We start from the raw sequence: 26,119 nt of genomic DNA on the forward strand, positions 1-26,119 counted from the left end.
TGCCCTTGACTATTCCTAATCAGATTATGTCTCTCCAAGTGTTCATAAATCCTGCCTCTCAGGATCTTCTCCAACAACTTGCCCACCACTGAAGAAGGACACACTGGTCTATAATCTCTGCTCCCTTCTTGAATAAGTAAACAAATTTGCAACCCTCCAATCCTCCGGTACTTCTCCTGTCCCTATTGATGATGTAAAGGTCATCACCAGAGGCTCAGTAATCTCCTCCCTCACTTCCCACAGTAGCCTGGGATACTTGCCCAGTCCCAGTGACTTATCTAACTTAATTCTTTTTAAAAGCTCCAACACATCCTCTTTCCTAATGTCTATATGCTTCTATTCCTCTCTAGCGCTATGGTAAAGGAGACAAAGTTGTGAACACTACCTCAAAAATGGCGTCCCAGCGAGAGATCTGACACCTGAGCAGGTTCATTTCCCAATACCAGATCAAGTACAGCCTCTCCTTTCATTGACGTTTCTACATATTGCATCAGGAAACCTTCCCGAACACACCTAACAAACTCCACTTCATCTAAACTCCTTACTCCAGATGCCAGTCAATATTAGGAAAGTTAAAATCTCCCATCACAACCCTATTATTATTGCACCATTCCAGAATCTGCCTCCCTATCTGCTCCCAATGTCCCTGTTACTATGGAGTTTATAAAAAAACCAGTAGAGTTATTACCTCCTTCCTGTTTCTGACTTCCACCCACACTGATTTAGATAATCCCTCCATGACTTCCTTTTCTGGAGATGTGACACTATCCCTGATTAGCAATGGCAAGCTCCCACCTCTCTTGCCTCCCTCCCTGTCCTTTTTGAAACATCTAAAGCCTGACACACTCAGGAGCCGTTCCTGCCCCTGAGACATCCAAGTCTCTGTAGTGGCCATAATGTCATAGTTCCACATATTGATCCATGCTCTGTGGGGAGGTCTTTACTTGTTATGGACTGGACCTATGTGTTGTATTTGTGCACAACCATATATCAATTAAATAAAAGCACTCACATGGGAGATATGGGAGATTACTTTAACTGGTGTATTCATATTGCAGAGAGAGTGAGATCGAGACCAATGCACCTGCACAGACAACAGGTCAATACGTAGTGCTAAGGGGGGAGGGTCATTGCTCTAAAAGAAATAAATCCATACTTTATACTTCCTCTCCTTTTAGATTAATACAACATAAAACTGTATATGTACAAAACATTCAATTTTCTTTTCAAAAACCCATATTCCAAATAAGCATATTTCAAAGCAACAGTCCATAACTGACTTCACATTTTTAAAGGCTCAGTCTTTTGGGTGGCGCTCTGTTTCTTTCAGGATAGTGCCTTTAGACCTAGGGAGTGGCACTAGGTTTGGCGGGTGTCTTACCAATGATCCCATCCTCATCACAAATTTGTTGTGGCCGTCAATTAAATAAAATAAAAGCATGCACATGGGAAATGGCTTTAACTGGTGTAGTCACATTTTGGCAACAGAGAGAGAGCGCAAGAGAAATGCAGCTGCATAGACACCAGTACATGCACAAACAACAGATCAGTACGTATTGCTAAGTGAGTGCGGGGGCGGGGTGGTGTGGTCATTGGTCTAAAAGAAATAGATCCATACAAGTCAAGTCAAGTCAAGTCAACTCGCTTTTATTGTCATTTCAACCATAACTGCTGGTACAGCACACAGTAAAAACGAAACAACATTCCCCCAGGACCACATTGCTACATGAAACAACACAAAGCTACACTAGACTACGTGAAACATCACTAAATTACATTAGACTTCAGGCCTACACGGGACTACATAAAGTGCACAAAACAGTGCAAGACAGTACAATAATTAATAAACAAGACAATAGGCACAGTAAAGGATGAATTACAATATAATAATAAATTATGTAAATGTAAATGTAAACAACGTTTTAGCTGGAATTGAGAAAGAAATGAGCAAAAATTGCAAAGGGAGTGGAGTGGTGTTCAGTTGAGCGTGTGTGTGTGTGTGTGTGTGTGTGTGTGTGTGTGTGTGTGTGTAGGTTGGTGTCAGACTAGACTCTGAGAATTGAGGAGTCTAATGGCTTGGGGGAAGAAACTGTTACACAGTCTGGTCATGACAGCCCAAATACTTTGGTACCTTTTGCCAGATGGCAGGAGGGAGAAGAGTTTGTATGAGGGGTGCGTGGGGTCCTTCACAATGCTGTTATCTTTGCGGATGCAGAATGTGGCGTAAATGTCTGTAATGGCGGGAAAAGAGACCTCGATGATCCCTTCAGCTGGCCTCACTATCCGCTGCAGGGTCTTGCGATCCGAGACGGTGCAATTTCCGAACCAGACAGTAAGCAGCTGCTCAGGATACTCTCAATACATCCTCTGTAGAATGTGGTGAGGATGGGGGGGGTGGAAGATTAACTTTACGCAGCCTTCGCAGAAAGTAGAGATGCTGCTGGGCTTTCTTGGCTATAGATCTAGTATTGAGGGACCAGGTGAGATTCTCCGCCAGGTGAACACCAAGAAATTTGGTGCTCTTAATGATCTCTACAGAGGAATTGTCGATGTTCAGTGGAGAGTGGTCGCTCTGTGCTCTCCTGAAGTCAACAACCGTCTCTCTTGTTTTGTTAACATTCAGATACAGCTTGCATTGCAGTATCCACTACTTTTCATTGGATTTTCCATTCACACAATTCCTCTGACAGCTAATTACAACCTTTGTGTAAAAAAGTTGCCCGTCAAATTCCTATTAAATCACTGTCCTCTTGTGTTAGACTTATGCCCTATTTTACAACTCTGAGAAAAGGAGCGAGTGCATTCATCCTCTGTATGTCCCTCATGGATTTAGTATATCTGCTTCCCTAGACACCATAATTCATTCCAGCTCTTTGTCAGTCAGGATTGAGAACAATATTCCAAACAAAGTTTTGTTGCGTCAGAAAGACAGGAAACCCAGAAATCTCTCTGCAGATGGTTGAAGGCCTTCATTTGAAACTCTACATTACAAAGTGAAATTGGTGGATTCATGGATCATGGAAAATGGAGAAAAGGCAGCTAAGATGAACGTCAGCTGACTGACATCTATTAGGATGGCATAGCAGATTGGAGTATTGCAGTGGCATTTTGGTTATGCCAGTAAACAATGACTGGAGGGCATGTGCTATAACAAGAGGTGAGAAACATTGAAAACCTGCAGCACAATACAAGCCCTTCAGCCCACAAAGCTGTGCTGACCATATCCTTACCTGAGAAATTACTTAGGGTAAATTTGGGATGTTTTCCCTGGAGCGGCGGAGGCTGAGGGAAGATCTGGTAGAGGTTTATAAGTTTATGAGAGGCATAGATAGAGTAGTCAGACAGTTTCTTTTTCTCGGGTTTGGAATGTTGAATAATGAAGGCATGGATTTAAGGTAATAGAGGGTAACTTCCAAGGAGATGTGAAGGGCAAGTTTTTTCCACAGAGTGTGGTGGGTGCGTGGAGTGTGGTGCTTGAGGTGGTGGGAGAGGCAGAAACATTAGAGACTTTTAAGAGACATTCAGATATGCACATGAGTGTGAGGAAGATGAAGGGATATGGGATCAGGCTGAGATCCAGGACAAATGGCAGAAGAGACACAAAACATCCTAGGTACACCACCCGCCCTTCCCATCGAGCATCACTGATCTCACTGTGACAGAGTTTCACAATGGACCCTTTGGATACCATGGAACTCACAGGACCGGAGTGGAAGGAAGTCATCTTTAGATGGACAGTTTTTTACACAGAGAGTGGCGGGTGCCTGGAATAGACTGCCTGGGGTGGTGGTAGAGGCAGAACCATGAGAGACCTTTAAGAGACATTTAGATAGGCACAGGAATGTGAGGAAAAAAGAAGGATATGGGCACTATGTAGGCAGAAGAGATGAATTTAGTTGGCCATTTGATTACTAATTTAATTGGTTTAGCACAATATTGTGGGCTGTAAGGTCGGTTCCTGTGTTGCACTGTTCTATGTATGTCAATATGTTTTATTCGGAGGTAATGTGAGAATCTGTTTGCTGTGGAGTGGTTCACAATGACCCACTCCATAGGAAACTGCTGGGAGGCCGAAGGGAAAAAGAAGACTGACAGATACGGTTGGCATGGAGCAGAGATTTTATTCAAACGGGGGAGAATCAAACAGCAAGGCCCTAAATTTGAGATGTTCACTCGTAATGCCAATAGGGAAATCAGGTGAAGCATCTTTAGGTAGTGATTGAAGAGAGTAGGGAACTCACTCCCACAGAACACATGTTCAAGCTGATTAGGAAAGATACTCAAAAGGAAAAGTACATGACACATTATACCATGACACTGTCGAACATTCACTTAGAAATAAACTTTGACTGAAGATATGAACATCGATTTCACCAGCTTCCGGTAATTAATCCCCCTCACCCTTCACGCTTTTTCCATTGCCTATTCTGGTTCCCCTCTCACTCCCTCTCTTCTTCTCACCTGCCCATCAATTGGTTCCTCTCCTCCTTCCCTTACTCCTGTGGTCTGGTCTCTTCTCCTATTAGATTCCTGCTTCAGCCTTTCACTTCTTCCATCTATCACCTCTCAGCTTCTTACTCCATTCCCCAACGCCTCATCTCACCTACCACCTGCCAGTTTTTTTTCCTTCCACCTTCTTATTCCGGCTTTTGTCCCCATTCTTTCCAGCATTGGTGAAGGGTCTCAGCCCGAAATTTCAACTGTTTATTCCTGTCAATGGATGCTGCCTGACCTGGTGCATTTCTTCAGCATTTTGTGTGTGTTGCACCAGATTTCCAGTATCTGCAGAATCTCTTATATTTATGAACGCTGTTTTTTTGTATTGAATAATGCAAATAATCTATGCAGTCTCTTTCAAAAGAAAGAAGGTCTTCATTTATTGATTCACCTTGCCATGTTCCAAAACGTGAGCATAATTAAAGCTAAGTATTGAATTTGAGAAACTGAAAGCCATCAAAACCTGGATGAAGAGCTGGAACTCACATCTCGGCACCCTCATGAAAGATGTATAATGTCATGCACAGTTATGAAGGAGGAACTCTCTTCTATCAGCCCACAGATTGTTGACCTCAGGCTGGAGACATGAAAATCTGATATAAAATGCAGATGACTTTCTGTTATGGCAATAAGGGGCTTGTACATTAATATACCCTGGATGAAAAGCCACAGTAAAACCTCTTTTCCATTACTTCTATTCGTTCATTTTGAACCTGAGAGCCAATGCAGGTTTAATGAAGATTTTATTATACACTTGTTCAAAATAACGAAACATTTTGATCGGTTGAATACTCTGATGATAGGAAGGTGACTTATGATAATAAGTGAAAAGTTTAATAATGTGGGATGGAAATTTACTTTGTACAGAGCGATTTGCTGTGAATCAGTACTTGCTGCCTTAAAAAAGTGGAGGAAGCAGATTCAACAGGATCTCCAGAGATAATGAATTTACACTCAGTGGCCACTTTATTTAGGAACTTCCTGTACCTGATAAAGTGGACACTGAGTGTTTGCTCATGGTCTTATGTTGTTGTAGTCCATTGCATTAGAAGGGGCTGTTACTTATCAACTTCCCCTTCAAATATACTCAGTCTCCACAGCTTGAAACCTCTTGCCACCAGGCTCACAGCTTCTACTCCACTGCTACCAGGCTCTTCAAGTTCAAGTTCAGGTGTATTGCCCTCTAAGTGTACATATATACAGCCAACACACATCAAAGTTGCTGGTGAACGGTCTGCCCAGCTCTTGGCTCCATCCCCCCCACTCCTGTCTTCTCCTATCATTTCGGATCTCCCCCTCACCCTCCCACTTTCAAATCTCTTACTAGTTCTTCTTTCAGTTAGTCCTGACGAAGGGTCTCGGCCCGAAACGTCAACTGTACCTCTTCCTAGAGATGCTGCCTCGTCTGCTGTGTTCACCCGCAACTTTGATGTGTGTTGCTTGAAATTCCAGCATCTGCAGATTTCTTCGTATTTGCATATAGACAACCAATTGAGATCATGGCTGATTAATTATCCCTCTCAACCTCATTCTTCTGCCTTCTCCCTGTAACCTTTGGTGCCCTTATTAATCAAAAACCAATCATCTCTGCTTTATTATAAATGCACTCAATGACTTGGCATCTGTGTTTAGGATTTTGAAGACATCGTTTTGCTCTTTGCTTTTTTTTAATGGGGCCTTCACAATGCATTTTGATGATGTGCAAACAGTGATTTAGCAAAGTGATTATTCCAGCCATTCTTCCACAGAAGTGTTTTTGAATGCCGAAGCAAGGAGATTTCCAGAGGCTTCTCAGCCAGATGAAGAGTTTCAATGACCTATGAGAAAATTAAAGGTATCTATCAGGTGGAGTTGCATTATCATAGAATCATTCATGATAATGCTTCCCAAAGTCACTTTAAATTCATTCACTTTCTCCTTTGTCATTCTAATTCATTGACAGATAAGCTAAATGAGAATTCTAAAAAAAAATCTATAACTATATTAAGAGCAAATGTGTAACTAAAGAGAGAATAGGTCACCATAAGGATTACTATGGGATATATATGTGCAGCAATGGGAGATAAAGCAGCACACAAAATGCTGGAGGAAATAAGCAAGTCAGGCAGCATCTTTGGAAAGGAATAAACAGTCAATGTTGCAGGCCAAGACCCTTCAACAGGACTGGAAAGGAAAGGGGAAGGTGGCAGAATAGAAAAGTAGGGAGAAGAGAAGGAGAACGAGCGAGAAGGTGATAGGTGAAGCCAGGTGGGTGGGAAAGGTCAAGGGATGGAGAAGAAGGAATCTGATTGAAGTGTTTGGACGTATTCTGGAGTTATGGAATATGGCAAATATTTCAATAGCAACCAGTCTTCAGATCTGAATATAGATTGCATATTGATTTTAAAATGCAGCTCAGAACAATGATCTTCTTGGAGCTGCAGACTGGGGTCAACTGCAAAGCAGGAAACATCCCATTGATCTGGAGTGTTTGCATATGCATGAATGCAACCCAGAAACAGGAGTTATTAACATTCATTTTGGGTGTCTGGAGTAAGGCTACGTCCACACTACGCCGGATGATTTTGAAACCAAAGTTTTTTCTCTTCGTTTTGACCCTCCATCCACACTGAAATGGCGTTTTCATCCCCTGAAAATGGAGCTTTTCTATAACACTCTCCAGAGTGTGTAAATTTGAAAATGATCGTTCAGCGTTGCAGTGTGGACGGGGTAAACGGAGATATCTGAAAACGCTGTCATGACAACACCACACTAACAATGCTTTTTCTGCTTCTGCTTGGTACTGTGCAAGTACTGCCGGATGGCTGTTATAACGCGCAGTCGGTGTGAACAGTGTGAGTGTTAAATTGTAAAGTGAGCTTTTTTGACTGGATCCCCTAAATTGATTTGATTGGGTCTATCTTTAAAAATATTAATGTCAGAAATACTACGCAGGTCTAGCCTTGGTGTGAAAATCTAGGTGTTTGAAAATTATATGTAATTGTGGATACATTGTAACTATAAAATTGTCCTGCCATTATCTTTAAACTTCAGCAGATAAAATGTCAAGTAGTATTGGATCAAGGAGACCTCTTCTTCCAAGAGTGTCTCAAGTATGATCTCTGCTGAATAAAGACTTTCTATATCACCGGCTTCATTGTCTCTGCAGTGACTTTGTTCACAGTCACAACAGGAAAATTGAGTGGACCATGGAAGAAAGAGAAGAAGAAGGGTCAACAGGGGGGAGGTAATAGGCAGTTGAGGAGAAAAGGTATGAGGTCAAAGTAGGGAATAGAAGAAGAGGAAGGGGGAGGGGAAAGAAAAAAGAAGTACCAGCAGGTGAAATCGATGTTCATGCCTTCAGGTTGGAGGCTACCTAAATGAAATATGAGGTGCTGCTCCTCCACTCTGAGAGTGGCTTCATCATGGCAAAAGAGGAAGGTATGGACTGACATGTTGGAATGTGAATGAGGATAGAAATTAAAATGGGTGGCTAGTGGAAAATTCTGCTTTTGGCGCATAGAGCAGTGGTGCTCGATGAATCAGTCCCCCAGTATTTGTTGGGACTGTCCAATGTAGTGGAGACAGTATTGGGAACACCAGTTATAATCAACAACCCCAAAAGATTTGCTGGTGAAATGTTGTCTCACCTTGAAGGGCGGTTTGGGACCCTGAATAGAGGTGAGGGAGGAGGTGAAAAGGCAGATGTAGGATTTCCAGCATTTGCAGGAATATGTGCCAGGAGGGAGATTGGTGGGGGTGGGGGGGATAAATAGACAAGAGAAGCATGGAAGGAGCAATTCCTGTGGAAAGCAGGGTGGGAGGGGGGAGATCTGTTTGGTGGTCTGATCTCAATGAAAATGTGGACTTTGCAGAGAATGATACATTTGATGCAAATGCTTACGGGGTGGTAGGTGAAGACAAGAGTAATTCTATCACTGTTAAGGCTGCAGGAAGATAGGAGAGAATGCAGATGTTCGGGCAATGAAGGAGATACAGGTGAGGGCAACGTCAATGGTGGAGGGAGGGAAACCCTGTGCTTTGAAGGAGAAGGACATCTCTGATATCCTGGAAAGGAAAACTTCATCCTGGGAATAGATGTGCCAGAGACGAAGAAACTGAGAAAAGGAATATCATTTATAAAAGATGTCAGTAGACAGGTAGTATCCAGAGATGGATACAAAGAGTTTAAGAAAGGGGAGCAAGGTGAGAGATAGAATAGGTCTGAAAATGAATACTTCATGTCTGTATTTATCACAGAAAAGGTCATCAAGGCTAATGATTTCAGCGAGGAGGACTGTAATATCATGAAGCATACGGATGTCACAAATGTGAAGATGTTCACATTTCTGGGAAGCATTAAGGTACATAAATCTTCAAGGCCTGACTTGGTGTATCCTAAGACATTGTGCAAAATTTGGTAAGGAGCACTGCCAGAAGAAAGCAGCACCCATCATCCAGGAACCCACCATACAGGCCATGCTCTCTTCTCACTACTGCCTTCAGGAAGGAGGTACAGGAACCTCTGGACTCACACTAACAAGTTCAAGAGTAATTATTATCCCTCAACCATCAGTCTTTTGAATCACATGGCTAACTTCACTCACCTCAACATTGAATTGATTCCATAACCTATGGACTCACATTCAAGGACTCCACAACTCATGTTCTCGCTATTATTTAATTTTTCCTCAGCTCAAGCTGTAAGTCTTAAGGTACGGCATTCCCAGGCACATTCATTTCTCAATTGCTAGGAACTTTCAGACTATTCTAGCGATGTTTAGAACTGTGGCTTTCTGGAGATTTACATAAATACTGTTGTGTTCAATAATATTGTGTAGTGCCTTTGGGATGTTTCCAGTCATAGATATTACCACTGGGACAATGTATATGCTGTTCATGTTCTATAGTCTTTCAACTTCCTCTTTTAAATCAGCATATTTCTGATGTTTTGCAATTATTGATTTCTCAAAGTTATGTGTGTTTGAAATGGCAATACAGTATCTGTTAAGTAAGCTTTTCTTGTTTGTTTATCCTGTAATATTATATCCAGACAGTTATTATGGATTGTCCTATCTGTAAGAACAGAGAGGTGGAAGTATAATTTGTGTGACTCCGAATGTGAAACTGGATCAGGCTTGTATTTATAGCAAGGTATGGTGTCTTTTATAAGTTTGTATTTTAAAGCAAGATTTTGATGAATGTTCTTTATGCCACTTGATTGTGCCTGTGTAAATAATCAGATTGAGTTAAACTGCTGAAGGATCCTATTATCTGTATGATTGTTTGTAGTTTCTCTTGGCATTTTCTGCATTTATCATCTTGAATTTGTTTATCTTTTATTATGTATTTTTGATCATTTTTGTGTTAACCACCTGGTCCTGTATTGCTACAAGGAACCCTTCTGTTTCTGGAAGAGATCTCCAACTCAGAGCCAGGTGTTTGAAGCTTCCTTGTCAGAACCTAGACTGCTCAGATCATGGGCATGTCTTCTATGGAGGGTCATGCTCTTCATTGTAATCGTATTTTCCGGAGTGATAATTTCTTCATTTTTCTGGGTTGTGCTCTCATTTAAGTTTAGTGGTATGTACTTTTATCAGAATAGCATATGATTGCATAGCGTGTTAAATCCTGTTGTTTGTTGATGAAAATATATCCTTAGAAGTTTAACCTGACTGTTGTGTAAATTTTTGTACGTCTCTTATTCCTCTTCCTCAGGTGCGCCGAGATGCAGCTCCTAAGGGACCGCGTTAGGGAACTAGAGCCGCAGCTCGATGACCTTCGTCTGGTCAGGGAGAGTGAGGAGTTGATAGAGAGGAGTTACAGGCAGGTTGTCACACCGGGGCCACGGGAGCCAGACCAGTGGGTCACGGATAGGAGAGGGAAGGGGAAGAGTCAGGTAATAGAGAGTACCCCGGTGGCTGTGCCCCTTGACAATAGGTACTCCTGTTTGAGTACTGCTGAGGGGGACAGCTTACCTGGGGGAAGCGACAGTGGCCGTGCCTCCGGTACAGAGTCCGGCCCTGTAGCTCAGAAGGGTAGGGAAAGGAAGAAGAGGGCAGTAGTAATAGGGGACTCGAAAGTAAGGTGGTCAGATAGACGATTCTGTGGACGCAGTCCAGAGACCTGGATGGTAGTTTGTCTCCCTGGTGCCAGGGTCTGGGATATTTCTGATCCCGTCCAAGATATCATGAAGTGGGAGGGTGGGGAGCCAGAGGTCGTGGTACGTATAGGTACCAATGACATAGGTAGGAAAAGGGAAGAGGTCCTGAAAGGAGAGTATAGGGAGCTAGGAAGGGAGTTGAGAAAAAGGACCGCAAAGGTAGTAATCTTGGGATTACTGCCTGTGCCACGCGACAGTGAGAGTAGGAATGCAATGAGGTGGAAGATAAATGCGTGGCTGAAGGATTGGAGCAGGGGGCAGGGATTCAAGTTTTTGGATCATTGGGACCTCTTTTGGCGCAGGTGTGACCTGTACAAAAAGGACGGGTTACACTTGAATCCTAGGGGGACCAATATCCTGGCAGGGAGATTAGCGAGGGCTACTGAGGTGACTTTAAACTAGAATGGTGGTGGGGTGGGAATCAAATTAAAGAGGCTAGGCGAGAGGAGGTTAGTTCACAACAGGGGGATGGGAACCAGTGCAGAGAGACAGAGGGGTGTAAAGTGAGGGTAGAAGCAAACAGTAGTAAGGTGAAAAGTAAAAGTGGCAGGCCGACAAATCCAGGGCAAGCATCAAAAAGGGCCACTTTTCAACATAATTGTATAAGGGCTAAGAGTGTTGTAAAAGCGAGCCTGAAGGCTTTGTGTGTCAATGCAAGGAGCATTCGTGACAAGGTGGATGAATTGAAAGTGCAGATTGTTATTAATGATTATGATATAGTTGGGATCACAGAGACATGGCTCCAGGGTGACCAAGGATGGGAGCTCAACATTCAGGGATATTCAATATTCAGGAGGGATAGACATGAAAGAAAAGGAGGTGGGGTGGTGTTGCTGGTTAGAGAGGAGATTAACGCAATAGAAAGGAAGGACATAAGCCGGGAAGATGTGGAATCGATATGGGTAGAGCTGCATAACACTAAGGAGCAGAAAACGCTGGTGGGAGTTGTGTACAGGCCACCTAACAGTAGTAGTGAGGTTGGGGATAGTATTCAACAGGAAATTAGAAATGTGTGCAATAAAGGAACAGCAGTTATAATGGGTGACTTCAGTCAACATGTAGATTGGGTGAACCAAATTGGTAAAGGTGCTGAGGAAGAGGATTTCTTGGAATGTATGCGGGATGGTTTTTTGAACCAACATGTCGAGGAACCAACTAGAGGGCAGGCTGTTCTAGACTGGGTATTGAGCAATGAGGAAGGGTTAATTAGCAATCTTGTCGTGAGAGGACCCTTGGGTAAGAGTGACCATAATATGGTGGAATTCTTCATTAAGATGTAGAGTGACATAGTTAATTCAGAAACAAAGGTTCTGAACTTAAAGAGGGGTAATTTTGAAGGTATGAGACGTGAATTAGCTAAGATAGACTGGCAAATGACACTTAAAGGGTTGACGGTGGATATGCAATGGTAAGCATTTAAAGATCGCATGGATGAACTACAACAATTGTTCATCCCAGTTTGGCAAAAGAATAAATCAAGAAAGGTAGTGCACCCACGGCTGACAAGGGAAATTAGGGATAGTATCAATTCCAAAGAAGAAGCATACAAATTAGCCAGAAAAAGTGGCTCACCTGAGGACTGGGAGAAATTCAGAGTTCAGCAGAGGAGGACAAAGGGCTTAATTAGGAAGGGGAAAAAAGATTATGAGAGAAAACTGGCAAGGAACATAAACACAGACTGTAAAAGCTTTTATAGATATGTGAAAAGAAAAAGATTGGTTAAGACAAATGTAGGTCCCCTACAGACAGAAACAGGTGAATTGAATGTGGGGAGCAAGGACATGGCAGACCAATTGAATAATTACTTTGGTTCTGTCTTCACTAAGGAGGACATAAATAATCTTCCAGAAATAGTAGGGGACAGAGGGTCCAGTGAGATGGAGGAACTGAGCGAAATACATGTTCGTAGGGAAGTGGTGTTAGGTAAATTGAAGGGATTAAAGGCAGATAAATCCCCAGGGTCAGATGGTCTGCATCCCAGAGTGCTTAAGGAAGTAGCCCAAGAAATAGTGGATGCATTAGTGATAATTTTTCAAATCTCTTTAGATCCTGGACTAGTTCCTGAGGATTGGAGGGTGGCTAATGTAACCCCACTTTTTAAAAAAGGAGGGAGAGAGAAACCAGGGAATTATAGACCGGTTAGTCTAACATTGGTGGTGGGGAAACTGCCAGATTTAGTTACCAAAGATGTGATAACAGCACATTTGGAAAGCGGTGAAATCATCGGACAAAGTCAGCATGGATTTGTGAAAGGAAAATCATGTCTGACGAATCTCATAGAATTTTTTGAAGATGTAACTAGTAGAGTGGATAGGGGAGAACCAGTGGATGTGGTATATTTGGATTTTCAAAAGGCTTTTGACAAGTCCCACACAGGAGATTAGCGTGTACACTTAAAACACACGGTATTGGGGGTAAGATATTGATGTGGATAGAGAATTGGTTGGCAGACAGGAAGCAAAGAGTGGGAATAAACGGGACCTTTTCAGAATGGCAGGCAGTGACTAGTGGGGTACCGCAAGGCTCAGTGCTGGGACCCTCGTTGTTTACAATATATATTAATGACTTGGATGAGGGAATTAAATGCAGCATCTCCAAGTTTGCGGATGACACGAAGCTGGGCGGCAGTGTTAGCTGTGAGGAGGATGCTAAGAGGATGCAGGGTGACTTGGATAGGTTAGGTGAGTGGGCAAATTCATGGCAGATGCAATTTAATGTGGATAAATGTGAAGTTATCCACTTTGGTGGCAAAAACAGGAAAACAGATTATTATCTGAATGGTGGCCGATTAGGAAAAAGGGAGGTGCAACGAGACTTGGGTATCATTATACACTAGTCATTGAAAGTGGGCATGCAGGTACAGCAGGTGGTGAAAAAGGCGAATGGTATGCTGACATTTATAGCAAGAGGATTCGAGTACAGGAGCAGGGAGGTACTACTGCAGTTGTACAAGGCCTTGGTGAGACCACACCTGGATTATTGTGTGCAGTTTTGGTCCCCTAATCTGAGGAAAGACATCCTTGCCATAGAGGGAGTACAAAGAAAGTTCACCAGATTGATTCCTGGGATGGCAGAACTTTCGTATGATGAAAGACTGGATGAACTAGGCTTATACTCGTTGGAATTTAGAAGATTGAGGGGGGATCTGATTGAAACGTATAAAATCCTAGAGGGATTGGACAGGCTAGATGCAGGAAGATTGTTCCTGATGTTGGGGAAGTCCAGAACGAGGGGTTACAGTTTGAGGATAAAGGGGAAGCCTTTTAGGACCGAGATTAGGAAAAACTTCTTCACACAGAGAGTGGTGAATCTGTGAAATTCTCTGCCATAGGAAACAGTTGAGGCCAGTTCATTGGCTATAATTAAGAGGGAGTTAGATATGGCCCTTGTGGCTAAAGGGATCAGGGGGTATGGAGGGAAGGCTGGTGCAGGGTTCTGAGTTGGATGATCAGCCATGATCACAGTGAATGACGGTGTAGGCTCGAAGGGCCGAATGGCCTACTCCTGCACCTATTTTCTATGTTTCTATGTTTCTGTCCTCGGTAGTGTTAATCTCAGTGTGCTTGAGTGTTTATAGTGTTTTCTAAAATTTGTCATTTCAGTTCTTATTGTTCTTTGTAAATCTTCCAGATTGGTTTTGCACCAACAGATTATGTCAAAAGAATACGTTGATATTGGTATAGCGAAAGTGTTATTGCATTTGTTATATTTTTACTATTCAGCTCTGTTTGGCAGATTTTCTTAAGCCTTGAAGTCAATTCTGTTGAAAGTCTTCCCTTTATCGCAATTTGATTTGTTATCTCTGCTTGTTGATATCCTAGATGCTTATATGTTTCATATTCATCTTGTATTGTATCCTTCTGTTCTCTCATATTCTACTAGTGCTATTGCACCTTTCTTTAAGTTTAATATTTTGCACTCATCGTTCTTGTTTATATCTTTAGAAAATAGTCCTGATATTTGCAGTCATAGAGTCATCAAAAAATACAGCACAGAAACAGGCCCTTGGCTCATCTAGTCATGCTGAACCATTTAAACTGCCTAGTTCCCTTGGACCTGCCTTCTATATCCCTCCCATCAATATACCTATCCAAATTTCTCTTACATTTTGAAATTGAGCTGGCATTCACCACTTGCACTGTCAACTTTTTCCATACTCTCACCACCCTCTGAGTGAAGAAGTTTTCCCTTATGGTCCCCTTAAAAGTTTCACCTTTCACCCTTGACCCATGACCTCCAGTTGTTGTCCCACTAAACCTCAGTGGAAAAAACCTGCTTGACTTTACCCTATTTATACCCCTCATAATTTTGTATACTTCTATCAAATATCCCCTTAATCTTCTACATTCCAAGGAATGAAGTCTTAACCTATTCAATCATTTGTTCCTTTTATCTCAGGACCCTAGTCCTGAGAACATCCTTTTAAATTTTCTTTGTACTCTTCAAACATTATTTACATCTTTCCTTCAGGTGGGTGACTAAAACTACATGCAATACGCCAAATTAGGCCTCACCAAGTCTTATAGAGCTTCAACATAACATCACATCTCAATACTTTGATTTATGAAGGTCAATGTGCCAAATGTTTTCTTTATGACCCTAACCTACTATGCCACTGCTTTCAATTCATTGTGGACCTGCTTTCATGAATCCCTTTCTTCTACCATATTCCTTAGTGCCCTGCCATTCACAATGTAATGCCTACCTTGCTTGGTCCTACCAAAGTCCAACACCTTGCATTAAGTTCCATCAACCATCTTGCAGCCCATTTTCCCAGCTGGTCCAAATCCTGAATTGTCCAATTCAGTAAATTAGAGGGCAGGTTTAAAGCTAGACAAAACCATAGTGGGCTTAGAGATTCACCCTAGACAATGCCTCGGTTTATCTTGATAATAGTGGCTGTTAATAAGGTGATTATACTACGCCAATGCTTCATTAGACATTGATGGAATTTCACAAGTATTGGGTGTAGTGTAAATATATTAAGAGCTTCTATTGGTCATGAGTGTGGGACAAAATCAAGTACTTTTTGTTTGTCAATATAACAACATGAAAGATTTCTGCTTTTCTGCTGGGCTTGATTTAGAATTACGGAATCTGTTGTCAGTTGTTCTTTACATCCTTTCATACCCTTACGGCATCCTTTCTGCTCTTCTGTAAATATACTGTGGTTATCTAAGTGAGTGTTAAGTGCGAGATGCATGATGTTACAATTTTATGCATTATGTAACATCTTTACATACAGTTTGTAAGCAAGCAATAGGACGATATTTTGATGGGCCATTTCTGAAATATACTTGGTATGTATTAAAAGGTACAGATGAAGGCAAGTAAAATTATTATACCAATAATTATGAATATTATCACTGCTGGTACTTTTCCAGATGGGGGTATTTTTATAACTACTTTTAGCATATCCATCGTAACTTCAGGTGGTTGTACATCTTTGTATCTCATCCAGCTTGCTTTTTGATTGTGCATCACTCTGTATGACCAAATATTCGATCAAAAGTTCATTATCTCTGTGTTTATTGGTAATTCTGTGCTAGAGTTGGTGATATTTTGGTGCATCAAATTTCAGTGTCCTATAGAAAACCTTTTCATTATTATTGAACTGATAATTCAGTTTTCTTTGTATTATTATTAGTTATTTTTGTATTTGATGTTTGTCTTCTTTTACACATTGGATGTTTGTCAGTCTTTGTGTGTAGTTTTTCATTGATTCTATCGTATTTCTGTACTGCAAACGCATGCAAGAAAATGAATCTGAGGGTTGTACATGGTGACATATATGTACTTTGATAATGAATTTACTTTGAACTTTGAAACTGGAAAATTATTGACAGAACCCTGTAGGGGTTTTTCTGTATCTTGCTTAGCCTAGGCTGAAGTACTAGAAAACTGAAGGGCACCGAATGCTGTGCTTTTATTTAAGGTCTGTGAGGACAGAGCAGGGAGTTACATCCTGGTAAGCCTCGCATCTATGGTGGGAAGGTTACTGGAGAGGCTTCTGAATGACAGGATCATTTGCATTTGGTATTGGAATTAGAACTAGTTTATTATTGTCACATGTACAGTGAAAAACTTGTTTGCATATTGTTCATAAGGATTAAATCATCACTCGGTGCAGTGAGGTGGAAGAAGGTAAAACAATAAAAATACAGAATAAAGTGTAAAAGTTACTGCAAAAGTGTTGTGCAGGTAAACGATGAAGTGCAGGATCATAACAAGGCAGATTATGAGGCCTGGAGTCCATCTTATCACACAAAAAAGTCTATTCAGACATTTGATATCGACGGGATGGAAGCTCTCCTTGAGCCTGGTAGTACATGCTTTCAGGCTTTTACATCTTCTGGCCATTCGGAGAGGGGAGAAGAGAGGAGGTGGGATCTTTGATTATGTTGGCTGCTTTACTGAGGCAGCATGAAATACAGACAGGAGGCGGGGCTGCTTCCTGTGTGGGGCTGAACGATGTCCACAACTCTCTGCAGTTTCTTGTGATCATGTGCAGAGTAGGTTGTTTATTTGTTTATTGGGATACAGTGTGAAATAGGCCCTTCTGGTCCTTTGAACCGTGCCACCTAGCAATCATCGATTTAATCCTGGCCTAATCACAGGACAATTTACAATGACCAGTTAACTCATAAGGCTTTGGACTGTGGTAGGAAACTAGAGCAGTCATGGGGAGAACATGCAAACTCCTTACAGGCAGTGCTGGGAATTGAACGCTGGTCTCCTGAACTGTAAAGCGCTGTGCTAACCATTATACTACTGCGCCATCCTTTGCCGTATTGAAAAGGCAAGAACTGATTCCAATTAGTCACCATGTCTTTCTGTGTGGGAAATCATGTCCCATGAAATAGAAGGATCCTGAAGAAGGGTCTCAGAAGAAACATCAGCTGTTTATTCCCCTCATAGATACTGCCTGACCTGCTAAGTTCCTTTGGCATTCTGTGTGCTTTGCTCTGGATTTCCAGTATTCTCAGAATATCTTGTCTTCATGAATTTGAGTGTGCTCTTAGAAGAGGATTGATGAGGCAGGGAGGTAGACATTGTCCACATAGGCTTCAGCAGGTTTCGCTTGGTAGTCTGGTCAGGAAGGTGAGATCATCTGGGATCCAAGGGAAGCAAACAAGATGTATACACATTGGGCTTGGTGGTAGGAGACAGGTCGTAGACAAGAGGTTTTTTTTCTAGATTGGAGGCCTGTGACCAGTGGTGTGCCACAGTGGTCAGTGTTGAATTTTCTGTTGTCTATCATCAATATTGACAATTTAGATGAAATTGTGGGTTTGTGTTTAAGAACTTTACAGATAACACTAAAATTAGTAATAATAATAGTAATAACTTATTTATGGAGCACTTTTCATTCAGAAGGTGCAGTTCAAAGAGCTTTTCAATGGGATACAGTGCAAAAATGAAAATACAATAAAGATAAATATGAAAATTAAAAGACAGAAAGATGTCAGTTAAAAGCAAGGTTAAATAAATAGAAACACGAGGAATTCTGCAGATGCTGGAAATTCAAGCAACACACATCAAATCTGCTGGTGAACGCAGCAGGCCAGGCAGCACCTCTAGGAAGAGGTACAGTCGACGTTTCGGGCCGAGACCCTTCGTCAGGACTAACTGAAGGAAGAGCTAGTAAGAGATTTGAAAGTGGGAGGGGGGGAGATCTAAAATGATAGAGAAGACAGGAGGGGGAGGGATGGAGCCAAGAGCTGAACAGGTGATTGACAAAGGGATATGAGAGGATCATGGCACAGGAGGCCCAGGGAGAAGGAAAAGAGGGAGGGTTGAAAAAATAGATTAAATAAGTAGATTTGAGCTGGTGTATGAAAGTGTCAACTGAGTCAGCATCCCTTATAGTTTTAGGTATTGAATTCCTCAGTATAGGAGCAGAGTTCAAAAAAAGCTGACCTACTGATTATCTTTTGACGGATATGTTTAAATTTAAGAGACTGTCAGAAGAAGACCCAAGAGCTTGAGCAGGATTATAAAATGAAAGCGAAAGGGCAGTGAAGAAGGTTGACTATGGTTACGAACAGGATGTATATTAGCTGGGAAAGCAGGCAAATGAATAGCAGATGGTATTTATTACAGGGAAGTGTGAAGTGATGTATTTTTATTTTATTTAGAGATATCGCACAGTAACAGCCCCTTCCAGTCCAATGAGCCTATGCTGCCCTCTTGCACCCATGTAACCAATGAACCTACCAACCCATACATCTTTAGAATGTGGGAGGAAACCAATGCGGTTATGGGGAGAATGTACAAAGTCCTTACAGAGAGCAAAGTGATTAAATGCTCTCACTGGTGCTGTAATAGCACTACATTAAATGTTATGACAATTCTTGTGTAGTAGAAAGAGGATGAAGGGTACAGGTATATAGCTCACTGAAAGTGGTGACTCAGGTAGACAGGGCAGTGAAGAAGGCTTGAAGCATACTTGCTCTCCTCAGCTGGTGCGCTGTACTGCTGCTGCAGAACAACAATTTTCATGTCCCTGATGGGCGTGAGTTCTAAAGAGAGACTGGACAGACTGGGACTGTTTTCCCTGCAGTGAAGGAGACTGAGAAATGACTTGCAGACCACAGGACCATAAGATATAGGAGCAGTATTCGGCCTCTCAGCCCATCACGTCTGTTCCACCAATCCATCATGGCTGATTTATTATTCCTCTCAATCCCACTCTCAGGCCTTCTCCCCATAACCTTTGACACCCTGACTAATCAAGAACTTACCAACCTCCACCCAATGACTTGTCCTCCACAGCCATCTGTGGCAATGAACTCCGCAGATTCACCATGCTCTGCCTGGAGGAATTCTTCCTCATCTTAGATTAGATTCAACTTTACCATCGTTATGCTGAGTACAGATACATAGCCAATGAAATGCAGTTAGCACCTGACCAGAAATGCAAAGAATAGAGTTATTTACGAAATAACTGTGAATAAAAAGTAATTGCTACAGCACACAAATATAGAAGTATTGAGACAGTACAATATGGGTGCAATACTGTTTAGCACTGTGATGAGAGGTTCAGCAGGGTCACAGCCTCAGGGAAGATGCTCTTCCTGTGCCTGCTGGTGTGGGAGTGGAGGCTCCTGTAGTACCTACCGGATGGGAGGAGAGTGAAAAGTCCATGGTTAGGGTGAGATGCATCCTTGATAATGCTTTTCACCCTGCCCAGGCAGCGTTTATGGTAGATGTTCTCAATGGTGGGTAATTGGGTGCCGATAATCCGCGGGGCAGTTTTCACCACACACTGGAGTGCTTTGTGGTCTGATGTGGGACAATTGCCATACCACACTGAGATGCAGTTGGTGAGTATGCTCTCGATGGTACTGTGGTAAGAGTCTGTCATCTCTGATCTAAATGGAAATATTCTATTCTGAGTCTGGGCCCTCTGGTCATATACACACCACCATAGGAAACATCCTCTCCACATCCACTCAGTCGAGACCTTTCAACATTCTACAGGTTTCAGTGAGGTCACCCCTCATTCTTCTGAATCCCAGTGAATATAGGCCCGGACTCATCAATTGGTCCTCACATGGTAACCCTTTTGTTCCCATTTCATTACTCAACTGGGTGTAAGATGCTGGCTCTCTATGCTATCTATCCCTCTAATAATTTTATAACCTTTTATTTTGCCTATTATCGTAGTAGTGTACATATCACTTGAGTGGCAACAGTGCTGAATTGTTCCTTTGCTCTCGATGTACCATGGAGAGCATTCTACCTGGCTGCATCAATATCTGATATAGGGGCAGTGGGTGTCCGGTGCACAGGGTTGAAATAAGCTGCAGAGATTTGCGAACTCAGTCAGCTTCATCATGGGCATTAGCCTCCCCAACATTCCAGACATCTTCAAGGGCCAACATCTCAAAAAGGTGACATCCACCATTAAGGACCCACATCAACCAGGACATACCCTCTTCTCATTGCTACCATCAGGAAGGAGGTACAGAAGCCTGAAGGCTCACACTCAACAATTCAGTAATAGCTTCTTCCCCTCTGCCATCCAATTTCTAAATGGACATTGAACACATGAGCACCACCTCATGATTTTTTTGCACCACTTATTTCATTTAACTACTCATGGTGTTCCACAGGAGTCTGTGTTGGGACCAATTCCTATTGTGTGATATGTTTTTGACTTGGATGATGGAATTGGTGGTTTTGTTGCAAAGTTTGTAGATGATATGAAAATAGGTGGAGGGTAGGTAGTTTTGAGGACGTAGGGAGGCTACAGAAGGGCTTAGAAACATAGAAAACCTACAGCACAATACAGACCCTTTGGCCCAGAATGCTGTGCTGAGCATGTACTTACTTTAGAAATTACTTAGGGTTACCCATAGGTTTAACAGATTAGGAGACTAGGTAAAGAAATGGCAGATGGAACGCAATGTCAGAAGCTTATGGTCATGTACATTGGAAGAAGAAATGAAAAGGTTGACTATATTCTAAATGGAGAAAAAATACAAAAAAATGAGGTGCAAAGGGAATTGGGAGTCCTTGTGCAGGATTCCCTAAAGGTTAATTTGGAGATTGGGTCTGTGGTGTGGAAGGCAAATGCGATATTAGCATTAATTTCAAGAGAACTAGAATATAAATGCAAGGGTGTAATGTTGAGGATTTTTAAAGCATTGATGAGGCTTCACTTAGAATATTGTGAGCAGTTTTGGACCCCTTATCTTAGAAAGGATGTGCTGAAACTGGAGGGGATTCAAAGAAGGTTCATGAAAATGACTCCAGGATTGAATGACTTGACATATGAAGAGTGTTTGATGGCTCCGGGCCCGTATTCACTAGAATTTAGAAGAATGAGGGGTGACCTCATTGAGACCTATCAAATGGTGTAAGGCCTTAATAGAGTGGATGTGGCGAGGATATTTTCTCAGAATAACGGGGTGTCTTTTTGGAACAGAGATGAGGAGGAATTTCTTTAGCCAGGGAGTGGTCAGTCTGTGGAATTTTATGTCACAGACAGCTGTGGAGGCCAAGTCTTTCTGTATACTTAAGGCAGAGGTTGATAGATTTTTGATTGGTCATGGCATGAAGGGATATGCAGGGGACGGCAGGGGTTTGGAGCTGAGAGGAAAATTAGATGAACCATGATAAAATGGCGGAACCGGCTCAATGGACCAAAAGGCCCAACTCTGCTCTTATACCTTATGGTCTTATATCTGTTTTATTTTTTATTGTTTTTATTGACGTTCAGCACAGAATAGGCCCTCCAAGCCACACTGCTCAGTAACGCCCATTTTAATCCCAGCCTAATCACAGGAGAATATAAAATCACTAATTAACCTGCCAAGCGGTAGGTCTTTGGACTGTGGGAGGAAACTGGAGCACCCGGAGGAAGGCAACACTGTCACGGGGAGAACGTACAAACTCCCCCCTGCCGGCAGCTGCAGGAATTAATCCCTGTCGCTAGAATTGTAAAGCATTGTGCCAACCACTGTACCACCGTGCCATCCCTAAAACAATAAATATACATTTATTGTAATTCACAGTACTTATTATTATGTATTGCAATGTACTGCTGCCACAAAAACAACAATTTTCACAACATATACCAGTGATATTGAACCTGATTCTAGTTCTGATTTTGAACAGTAAGGAAAGATTGACTATGAATGTAAAGAATGAAATGGCATTCAGTGGTTTATTCTTATGTAGCCCCCCTGGCCACCCTTAGGGTCGCTCGGCTCGCTGTCGTCTAGGGAAACAGCCTCGGCCCCGCCAAACTGGGTAATTCGTTTGTGTGGATGCTGTGTGAGGTACCCCAACCCCGCCCAAATAACAGACAATACACCAGATGCAATTAAATGATTTACAGTTTATAGATATTACTAATTCTATGATATTAATATGCATTTGATACAGAGAGGAAAGTAATGGGAAAAAAAAGGCGCCGACACTTACCAAAGTTCAATCTCTTCGTGCACAAAAACCGTTGGAGCTTAAGGACCTTCTTCTTCACCCTGCGACCCCCTCGGACCACCTCGACCGGCCGCCTGGGACCAACAACGGTGGTCGACCAGATGCTCCACACGAGTCCGTCTCCGTCTCCTCGCCGAACGTCCCGCTCGGGGTCCGACCCCGTTAGCAGACTCACAGCACCTGGTCCATCCTCTGTCTCGCTCTCCTGCCTTCTGCCCCCAAACCCCCTCGCAAACAGTATCTTCAAATACACCAAATCCATAACAACAATTGGTTAATAGCACCCTCTTATCACCCTCTAAACCACAACAAGCTGCTAGCGCAAACTTTCTCAGCGTTAAAGCACAACAAAGCCGCATTCCCCAGATTAACATAACAAAAACGCCATTTTAATTAGCCTCCGCAGTAACATAAAAGTCGAAACCCCCTTACACTTATAAATATTGTTTCACTATGAATAAAGTTTATTTTATTAAAATAATAAGAATTTTTCATCTCTTGTTTTCAATCTCTACATCACAACCTAATTACTAGTGGTATTTTGAACAAGTACAATGGCAGCATTGGGTAATTTGTGAATCTGGAGAAGCCGATTGAAATTTACTTTACAGATTTCAGTTTCGCCGTTGTATCAGATGTCTTTCTTTCTTTATGAGCCACATTAAAAATATTTTACAAGCAAACTGCCTATTTAATGTACTCCTGATCCCTGAATAGACCAGAGAAAATTTGTGCTCTTCATGTTGTCAACATCTGCCACTTTCTTACAGCCACATCGACGTTTGTAGCATTATTCAAACCAAGACTGCTAATACCTCTTATTCTTTCAAAGTTCAGAGGCAATTTATGATCAAAGTACATATATGCCACCATATGTCCTGATGAAGTGTTATGGCCTAAAACTTCAACTGTTTGTTCACTTTCATAGATGCTGTGACCTGCTGCGTTCCTCCATTGCTTTGTATGTGTTGCTAAGTCGGCATATACAGTACTACCTTGAGAGTTATTTTCTTGTAGGCATTCACAGAAAACACAAAGAATGCTCCTTGTAGATGCACTTAATGGTGAGGAGGGCTTTAACTGTGGTGCGTTAATTGGCCACTAGAACTTGCCCCAGAATGCAGCTCATAATCAAAGTCAAAATCAGATTTATTACCACTGACACATTTCATGAAATTGGTTGTTTTGTGGCAGCAGTATATACATATCACTAAATTACAAACATTAAAAAAAGAAAGTACGATAAAAAACAGTAGTGCTTATACCATTTAGTTATCTGCTGGTGGAGGGGAAGAAGCTGTTACTAAATAGTGGGTGTGTGTCTTCAGGCTCCTGTACTTCCTCCCCGGTGGTACTAATGAAAAGAGGACATGTCCTGGATGGGTCTTTAAAGATGGATGCAGGAGTCATGCCCTGCTTCATATTTTGACTGTTATGCTGTATGTATTTCAATTTGTGCTGTTCTGTAAGAGCTGTTTGTTCTGCTTTCAGCCTGTCTGGGTTATTATTGAAGATAAGGGATGATGTGGAATGTGTGCCATCCAATTAGTGGGAAGTTTTTCTTGCTGATGGACCACAAGGTGGGTCTTGGGCTTTTGTTCGAGAAGAGATGAAGAGAGAAGACGTTGGGGAGAACTGGCTGTAGCGCACGATCCAGTGGGAGACCCGTCTGTTCGAGATGGATTGCGTTCGACGTTGGGAAGGTGGTGTGTGCTTTCATGTTGACCGAGGACCCAGCGCGTGAGTGACAGAGATGTTCAAGATGAGCTTCAACTTGTGTACATTTGACTGTTTAATTAGAATGGGTCCTTCTCTTTTTGTTATTCTTTATCTAGTCTGTAGTTAAGATCCATAAATATAATTCCTTTAATGGTATGCAGTGTACTCTCTGTTATTTTGTGGCATTAATTTGTAACAGGGTAGCAAATTGCACAGCACCCACACAGACAGGGGGTTTGGAGATGGGGGGGGTGGTGGATCACGCCTCAACCTCACATGTTTGACGGAGCCGGAGATTGTCTTTCCTAGACTTCCGCAGCCGAGGAAACCAGAGTATTTCACAGGCTTTTCACTTCAATTCAGAAGGTGGCATACGTGAAGTTTTAAAATAATGAAATAATGAATTTTTTAGAATGTTTCTACTTGTGGGATTCATGTCCAGGAATTGCCAATGGCTCTCCTTGTTGCTGATGTCGTAGCGTACTCTATAAACAGGATCAAGTTTGTTATCATTACCGGTGATGGGAAATGTGTTGTTTTGCAGCAGCAGAACAGTGTAAATTCATAAAATTTCTAGAAATTATTAAATCAATAAATAGTATAAAAATAAAGAATACTGAGGTCGTTGGTGATGGTGTGGAGATATGTCTCTACTAAAGGAGGTGCAAGGCACTTCTCTCCATTAGGCTGAATGTCACCCTTGGGCAAGGTGTAGCACCTGCTAACACCCCCGATCAGGGTAACGTGAAGCCACGCGAGCAGGGGGTGGATGGTCGTTTGAGCAGCTGGTGCATATCACAAGTTCTGGTTATGCGACCACTGACACCAGGCAGAAATTCTCTGAAGATTATTGATAATGGCTGGGGTCACCCGTCTTGTATAGACACTGCCCAGAAGAAGGCAATGGCAAACCACCTCTGTAGAAAAATTTGCTAAGAGCAATCACGGTGAAAGACCATGACGGCCCTCATCATACCACATGGCCTAATTCTGCTCCTGTATCTTATGGTGTTATGGTCTGATATTGATGATACCGACGAATGGGGAACCGGGTAGTGGAGGGGACGAAGCTGTTTCTGGGTCATCAGGCTCCTGTACATCTTCCCTCATGGTAGTAGTGAGAGGAGGGCACGTGCCAGATGGTGAGGGTGCTTAGTGATGAGGTTGGTGTTTTGAGAGCGGCTGACAGGATCTCTCCCCAGTTACAGTCACTGCACCATGCAGTAGATGTCAATGTTCTTTCCTGTGTGACTGATATATGCTATTCAACCTGACACAGAGTGCTACCCTGAGTGTACGCAAGTCACTAAACATCTCCAGCTTGATTACATTTGTGTCAGCAGGAGAGGTGAGTGGATGCAGTGTGCTGAATCACAATCAGAATCAGGTCAATTGTCACTGAGATACAGCACAAAGAACACTACTGCGCTGTACAGTCCTTTCAGCCCACATTGTAGGACCAACATTTTACCCTACTCTGTGTTCAATGTAACTTTCTCCTCAGCCATAGCCCTCCACTTTGCCTATCTATGAGTGTCTTAAATGTTCTTAATGTATCTGTCTCAGCCAGCACCCTTGATGTGTGCCACATTCACTTAGCATTCTCTGTGTAAAAAACCTAACCTCTGACACCCCCCCCCATACTTTCCTCCAACACAGTAAATAGTGATTCCCAAACGTTTTTATGCCACGGACCCCTACCATTAACAGAGTGGCCTCTAGACCCCAGGTTGGGAATCCCTGCTTTAAAACTACACCCTCTCGTATTAGCCGTGTGTCATGAAATGTGTTGCTTTGAGGCAGCAGTAC

This window comes from Mobula birostris, chromosome 10 (assembly GCF_030028105.1).
Source record: "Mobula birostris isolate sMobBir1 chromosome 10, sMobBir1.hap1, whole genome shotgun sequence".
In the NCBI taxonomy this organism is placed as follows: domain Eukaryota; kingdom Metazoa; phylum Chordata; class Chondrichthyes; order Myliobatiformes; family Myliobatidae; genus Mobula; species Mobula birostris.